This window comes from Pavona decussata, unplaced genomic scaffold (assembly GCF_977016875.1).
Source record: "Pavona decussata unplaced genomic scaffold, jaPavDecu1.1 SCAFFOLD_566, whole genome shotgun sequence".
NCBI lineage: Eukaryota > Metazoa > Cnidaria > Anthozoa > Scleractinia > Agariciidae > Pavona > Pavona decussata.
This window is the reverse complement of record NW_028145847.1, coordinates 179826-188113: the sequence shown is the minus strand read 5'-3', so window position 1 is coordinate 188113 and position 8288 is coordinate 179826. Positions and strand designations below refer to the sequence as shown.

Sequence of the window (8288 nt, the reverse complement as noted above, 5' to 3'; positions counted from 1 at the left end):
GGAGAACATTGTGCCTCAGTAGATTATGGTTAAAATTTTTAAGAGGCTGTCCGCGTTAGAATGGATAAGGGAAATTTCGACTTTTCACCGATTTCGCTGATTTTTTCTATGAACATCAATCATTATATCCCATAAACAAATATCACATTTACTGAGCTCAATGTGATTTTTTTCGTTGTTGGCGAGATGGTTTACAAGGTGACCTCAAAACTACCCAATTTACCTTTGGGGACTCTACAATTTATCTATACATTGCCGGCGCTGCCAAAACGTCATTCCTAGCTCAAACAGCTTGAATATTTTACACATTGAAGTTCCATTTGTTAATAATAATTTTAATTTTTTACTTTTGTTTTCTGTGAAATTTTGACTGAGTTACAATTTTTTCAAAATACCTACTCCTAAACTTCAGAATGCATTAAACGTGACACACATGTAGTTAAAGCTTATTTTCACAAAAGTGGGACCTGACTTAGGGTCAGGTCTATTTTAACTCAAAAGCACGAACACCAATCTACTAATGTATGGAATAAAATGTCTGGGCACTTTACGCTGCGTGCCGTACAGAGCTCCGCGATTTCCCTGATATTCACGGATTCAATTGAAACTAAACATAAAGCCGTCAGACCGATGCACACATTTCTGAACCGAATTTTTTTAAAAATACAATTATAATCACAAGGTAAATATTTTTCACCATTTAGCCATATTTTAGAGAAGATCTGTACGTTTATTGCAAAAATTACAGGGAGATTTAAGGTTCGACGTTTCGGAGTCATCTTGACTCCATTATCAAGAGAAAAAATCAGTTTGTGAACGCGGATATTTAAATAGGCTAGAGCTGAAAATTAACATATTAATAGATGGTCAAACAAATACTTTAGCGCGAATTGAATCAGTTTGCACGTTCAGTTCTGGCTTCAGTTTGCGTATGAATAGCATCTCATGAATGAGGCAATCAAATTTGCTGGTGCATTTCGCAAGAACGTGAAACAGTTCTAAAAAACGCTGTGGTATCTGGTCATTATGTTGAAGATGGTAATGTTTGTAAATTGAAGACGACTTTCTTTTGTGTCCGTCTACGCGCTCATGCAGGTGCCCACGCATATACCCCACATATCCTGCATCGCACAGGTTACATTTAAATTCGTATACTACGCATTGTTGGTTGACAATGGAGGGCTTGGCTTCTTGCACCTTAAGATCTTCATTGAGTTTTCGACTCACAAACACAGGTTGGATGGCAGTTCCTACTTTTAAACTTAATTTACTTAGTTGCTGTTTCACAATGTTCGCTGAACCCTGATCTTTAAACGGTAGGATGACTCTAACACTGTTCGCTTTCTCTTGTGACGATGGATAGGGATCAGATACCTTAGTGTCGATAACCTTTTTGATGGCCGTGTCAATTAAGTGTTGTGGGTATTAAGCTTACTTAACACTTCTCTGAGCCGGTCGCATTCGCATTCTCGGTAGGCCCGGTCTAGCATGGTGTTAATTAGGCTCCGTTTATAACGATCATCTACGTGGCTCTGGTAATGAAGTAGAAGGCCTGTATTGGTGGGCTTGATGTAAATCTTGGTTTCTATCTTGGGAGCTCGATTAAGTAATTCCACGCCAAGAAAGGGAAGCGACCCGTCATGTTCGGTCTCCATAGTGAATTTCACGGAAGAATGGCAATGGTTGAGCGTGCGTAAGAAGTGGTCAGCGGTTACTCTATCGGGCATTATGGTAAGAGTGTCATCCACATACCTCCGGTAGAACGGGGGTAGCAAGCCATCCTGTTGCAGAGTTTCCTCGATGGAGCACATGAAAACATTTGCAAGCAATGGGTCAAGAGGAGAAGCCATTGCTACTCCGTCAATCTGCTCATACAACGAACCGTCAAACTGAAAGAGCTGGTTCTTAGTAGCTGCTTTAAGGAGGTCGACCAAATCTGCTTTAGTGAGGTTTAGTTTGGTGGTTTGATTGAACCAGTCATCAGCAAAGGCTTTGTCAGCCAGTATCTGAATCGTCTCGTCAAGAGGCACATTTGTAAACAGCGAGGTTACGTCATAAGACACCAAAAGCTCACCATTGTTGATCTTCAAGCCTTGTATTTCGTCAACAAACTGAAAGGTATCAGATACCGTATATTGATTATACACTTAATTGACACGGCCATCAAAAAGGTTATCGACACTAAGGTATCTGATCCCTATCCATCGTCACAAGAGAAAGCGAACAGTGTTAGAGTCATCCTACCGTTTAAAGATCAGGGTTCAGCGAACATTGTGAAACAGCAACTAAGTAAATTAAGTTCAAAAGTAGGAACTGCCATCCAACCTGTGTTTGTGAGTCGAAAACTCAATGAAGATCTTAAGGTGCAAGAAGCCAAGCCCTCCATTGTCAACCAACAATGCGTAGTATACGAATTTAAATGTAACCTGTGCGATGCAGGATATGTGGGGTATATGCGTGGGCACCTGCATGAGCGCGTAGACGGACACAAAAGAAAGTCGTCTTCAATTTACAAACATTACCATCTTCAACATAATGACCAGATACCACAGCGTTTTTTAGAACTGTTTCACGTTCTTGCGAAATGCACCAGCAAATTTGATTGCCTCATTCATGAGATGCTATTCATACGCAAACTGAAGCCAGAACTGAACGTGCAAACTGATTCAATTCGCGCTAAAGTATTTGTTTGACCATCTATTAATATGTTAATTTTCAGCTCTAGCCTATTTAAATATCCGCGTTCACAAACTGATTTTTTCTCTTGATAATGGAGTCAAGATGACTCCGAAACGTCGAACCTTAAATCTCTCTGTAAATTTTGCATGTCTTTGCTTCAGCAAATCCCTTTTAATTAAAAGCTAAAGACAAAGGACCTTTAAAATGTCGTATTCCTTCGCAAAATGAGCATGAATGTTTTAAAATTTCGTATAAGAAAATATAAATAATTTGGCTCGGTCTTTTGTCTTGAATACAGTTTTTGGTTTGGTTGATCAACTTATATGAATGTGGCCAATTGTGGCAAATAATACACAGTCAATAACGACGTTTTGTGGCTCTAGTTGATGCCACAAAACGTCGTTATTGACTGTGTATTATTTGCCACATTCTGACCACATTCTGGCCACGTTTAAAAAGGTGATAATATAACTGGGTTTTTTTTTTTAATATAAATAACCAAATATCTACAGCGAGTATAATGACTTCTTCGTTAAACGATGCTTCCATGTATATTTCAATGCGACTCGCCTTACGTTAAATTCAAATAATGGGTCAGAGTCTACCCTGTGCCAAAAGTCATACAAGATGTTAAAATGATTCAGGAGTCCCTTCAACGGTTTCCAAGAACAGGTGTTTCTCTGACAATTGGTCATTTTAAGTCATCGAAAACCGAAAAAAAATTGGCATCTTTCCATTTAAATTCCACCAGATAAATATCAGGATTAAAGACTAAGGTATAGCAACAAAAGATATATAGACGACTAAGTTGTGGGTCGCAAAGTTCGCAGTCCCAACTATTACAGATCATCATTGACGTCTTGCAAAATACAACTCTTGGTTACAAGTACAAGATATTCGTAAACGCAGGACACAATATTGGGATTTATTTTCACTTGCAATCGGCGCCGACTCTTTGTTAAACTACTAGAAATGGAGAACTTTACTAGGAAAGGAAACGGGTCAGACAATTAAGAGAGCACAGTTTTTCAGAGCATCGCTGTATTTTTTGCAGCTTTGAACATTTTTCTTTCCTTTACTGCATCTCTGGGTAATGCCCTGATCCTGTAAGTTCTTCACAAAGTGTCTTCCGTTCATCCTCCAACAAAACTACTGTTTCGATGTCTGGCAGTCACTGATCTTTGCGTCGGTCTTATTGTGCAACCCATTTATGTCATCACTTTCCTGGACGTATACGCCGCTGCGATTACTATAAACCCGAGCATTGCGCACTACGTTAAAGAAATACAACGTGCTTTAAGTTTCGCTTTGTGTGGAGTATCTGTCTTCACGTCGACCGCCATAAGTGTGGACAGATTCCTTGCCTTAAAAATAGGTGTAAGATACAGATAATTGGAAAGTTTAAAGCGCGTTCGTACAGCTATAACATGTTTTTAGCTTACTGGTATTTCGGTTGGCCTTTTGAGTTGTTTTTGGAGCGTTCCCATTTCCTTCATGGCATTTATTATCGTCATTGCACTTTCTTTGCTCATTTCTGTCTTCTTTTACACGAAGATATATCTCAGACTACAACAACATCAAACTCAAGTTGAACATGTTCACCAAGGACAACCCAACAGACAAGGCAATCATTTAATCATAACCCGGTACAAGAAGACTGTCTACAGCATAGCATGGGTGCAGCTCGCCATGGTTGTATGTTATGTTCCGTTTATTATTTGTAATATAATCATAATGATTAAAGGATCGAGGGGTGTGAGTGTAGATATCTTTTGGGCATCTGCAGCGACTCTCCTTTACTTAAACTCGTCTCTAAACCCAATTCTTTACTGCTGGAAGATAACAGAAGTCAGACAAGCAGTAAAAGACACAGTTAAACATCTCTGTTGTTCGTCGAGTTAAGGTGCGCATTACAGGCTGATGTCTAGAACGTAAAGTAGCAAGTTTTACCGATAATTCATACCTTGATATCATTATAGAAAATGAACGATTCGGCTCTAACCAGTCGATTAGAACTTTTGTTGTATGGCATTGTTTTTACCAGTAGCCGTTAAAAATGTTCATAAAAATAATTTGTTGCAACATTATTTTTTTTTAAATAGAAGAAAGATCCTGTTTCATATATTTACATTCATTTATTTACCTTTTTTTATTTGTAAGTTTAAAGTCAAACTTCAACGCATCTGCTTGCAAAATATAACCCAATTGTAAATAAGTGATGTAGACCGTAACACTTTCTGTATTATTTTGGATGGTTTTCTCCATGAAAGCCCCTTAAAATAATTAGAAAGCGGCGAGCATATTGTGGCATAAAATACACATTGTAATTAGCCTGAATATATTAAAGCGGAAACATAATTAGAAGTGATTAAAAACACGTTGACTGACATAAAAATACGAATAAAATCATGCGATCAAATATCCGTGTTTAAAGGGGATTTCGTTAAAGTTGCTTCATGTGTTTTCTTAGCCAACCCTCCTTAGGTTAGATACAAAAATAAAAAAACTGGATTAGAGTCGACGAGACTGGATAGAGAAGCTCCTCGCTCCCTCACATTTCCTAGTATCTGAACACCTGTAACAAGTTGTCTTCCCTGTGTCTAGTTTCTCTTGTAAACTGAACCGAGGAGCTAAGAAGTCATACGAATGCTACAATGGTTCTGGAATTACTCAAGAACAAGTGTTTCTCCGTTCATTGGTTATCAGTTTTAAGTCATGGCAAACAGAAAATATTCGCATCTTTCGATTTTATTTTTAACGTGCCCAACCACCATCTCCAGATCAAGATTCCATACTTTTTCTGTCTTTTGGCGTTAGTGCGCAGTTAAAATCCCCTCCAATTATCAAGTTGCAATCTGAAAATCCACTTGATAAAACTTGATTTGTTGTGAAATGTCATTAGGAGCGTATACATTGGCAACGACAAGGTCTTGATTATCTAGTTTGATTTCCAAAATTATTGGTCTTCCGTTTTTTGTACGAGACTCATACTACCATAAAACTAGAATTGTCAACCGCAAAAATCTTATATGGTATCATAGATAACGACCGCCTTTGTAATTTAACTAATCACCTCCTACTAATTGCGAAATACTATATAAATATATATTGTTGCAGTATTAATGAAGAACCTTTGTCTTTTAGTACTTATCTAACAATAGTGATAAGTAAGGCTGAAATCGAAAAACAAATATCAACAAGGACTAATTCAAATGAACGTTTTTACAATAAATGGAAACCTTTAATTGACAAGAAGTTTGTAACCTAGAGCTGTATATTACTTTTCTTTACTTCTTCGTAAGATATAACGGATATAAGCAAGCCATAGTAGTGAATGTAACTGTATTCTTCTTTTATTTCTTCGTTGTATTCTAGTGTATTGTAAGTATTATTTGTACGTATTGTAAGGGTAATATAGATATTGTCAATAATAAAAAAAATCTCTAGATCAAGATTAGTAAAAACCTTCAAAATGCATAACAATGTATGGAAGTTTTCCCCAAGATGTCTAAAATATGAGTGGTTACCCAAAATGTTCTCTCTGAATTCCAACAGCCCTTGCTAAGATATCCTTTTCCCACAGATAATCCATGCAAAGAAAGCCTTCGTACCCGAGTTTTTGGTCTAATCCGAGATGCGCAGAACGTATGCGTAGTAACAAAGGGAACCACTGTCACATACAGTGGTCCACTAAGTAAGAGATGAAAACCGAGAGCGGAGGTATTAAGCCAAATTCATGAATTGGCTTAATACCGACGTTCTCGGTTTTCATCCGACTTATTTTATGACTTTTCCCTCATGAGGGAAGATCTGTTGTTCCAGAAACAGCTTTTGAGAAACAATATGTTTGAAAACATTAAAGTTTGGAAAAACAACGTTGCCTTGTGGAACAAGTTTTTGAGTACTGGTATGTAATGTGCGTCACTAGGGTATTGAAACAACGACATAATTATTTTGCAGTCAAAAACACATTTGCATTGGAACAACAATATAGTAACAATTTAATAACAACATTCCGTTGTGCAACATCTTTTTCTGTACTAATATGCGTGAAATATGGGACTTGGCTTTCTGTTTTCTTGGTTCGTTTTTGTTTTTTTTGTTTTTATTGTTTGGTAATTTGTTTTGGGTGTTGTTTACCAGGGCTCGATATCACAGATTTAAAAAGCTAAGTAATGTTTGTGACAATAGATAATTGAGTTTTGTGTTGTTGTGGGTGTTACAATGATATACGAGAGCAAAAGCGATGAAGAGGTTTTGGTGACTCAAAATTGCTTCTCCCAAGAAATCTTAGAAGCCAAATCATACACAGACTTTATTCCTGATGAAATAGAAGATATTGTCGAGTTTGAAACAGGAAATTTTTGAGCAGAAGATTTGAATGAAAAAGTGGTGGAGCAAAACGTGCAGCAGAAACTGATTGAACCGTGCAAAGCTTGAAGAGTCCGTAGAAAGGACGTAGGTAAGCGTGTGCTTAAGATTCAAGCGAATTTTAGAGAGGTTTTCGAACTGCTCTCCTCAAATGACAGGTCAAATTAAATTCAAATTCGATTTCAAGTTTTCCAACCTTGTTATTAACATAATACAGTGATGCACGTGGATAAGCCGCTGAGAGAAAAACCGCTCAAAACGGCATTTGGAATCTTTGAGAAGCCATGAAAACACAGCAAAACACACCGGGTGAGCTTTTTCAGACTTTACCGTAATGTTTGTAGTTTTTCGAGGAAATATTGTTGTCTAATTTTCGATCTAATTTTAACGCCATACAAACTTTTAGGCCTGGAGCAAACAACAAATCTAAGTCGCCTCGAATTTATTAAAAATAGGTTCGACAAAGAGTCGACTTAATTCCAGCTTGGCAGAAAACGTCAAACCTACGTCAATCCTAATTCACAAGTTGTACTTCATTAAAACATGGGAATAAGCACTTGTCCCCGTGTTATTCACTGGATGCGCGACTAGTTACTGCTAGGACTTGCCAGCGAAATGCCGAAATACAGTGCTCGTCAGGCCTTTCTTTGGCAATTCTGAATTGCGAAAATAGAAAGAGAAGACTCAAACACTGAGCACTTATTGCAAATTGGCAATTCGCATCTCAAGCATTTATATTTAGCCTTCATTTCCACTACATTGAAACCTCAGTGGAATTAAGCTAGTCAGTGGCTTTTATAGACAGTCGAACCTCCGTAAGCGACCACCCAAAATGAAAATCCTAGCACTGGCAGCCCAAGCTCGCGTCACTAGAGAGTGTGTAATAATTAATCACTAGTGAAACGATGACCTTTGAGTGTAAGCGGTGTTGGGTTACAGGCAGCCGTTGAGAATTTCAACGCGTTATGAGACTTAGTGTGGGGAATATAATGTTAGCGATATCGAAGCTTAAATGATACTAAATTTTAACTTTCATTCCATTAAATGAATAAAACTGACGTGCCTCTGGTGTATTCTCGTGCGTTTGGGGGATATTTTACCGTCTCTGGAATTCTTTGAAATCACTGTCATTCCTCCTCCACCGTACACCTCCATGTCTCTTTAAGCATCCCCTCCTTTTCATGCCTTCTGGAGCACAAGTGAGGGCATTCAGTGGGATCTATCCTTTGTTCATTCGT

At 37.8% G+C, this 8288-nt stretch overlaps 2 pseudogenes; one reads left to right on the top strand and one right to left on the bottom strand.

The window, feature by feature from the left end:
* Positions 1-767: 767 nt before the first annotated feature.
* Positions 768-2110, bottom strand: LOC146449853 (uncharacterized; annotated as a pseudogene).
* Positions 2111-3268: 1158 nt separating this feature from the next.
* Positions 3269-4583, top strand: LOC146449852 (adenosine receptor A3-like; annotated as a pseudogene).
* The last annotated feature ends 3705 nt before the right edge of the window (positions 4584-8288 follow it).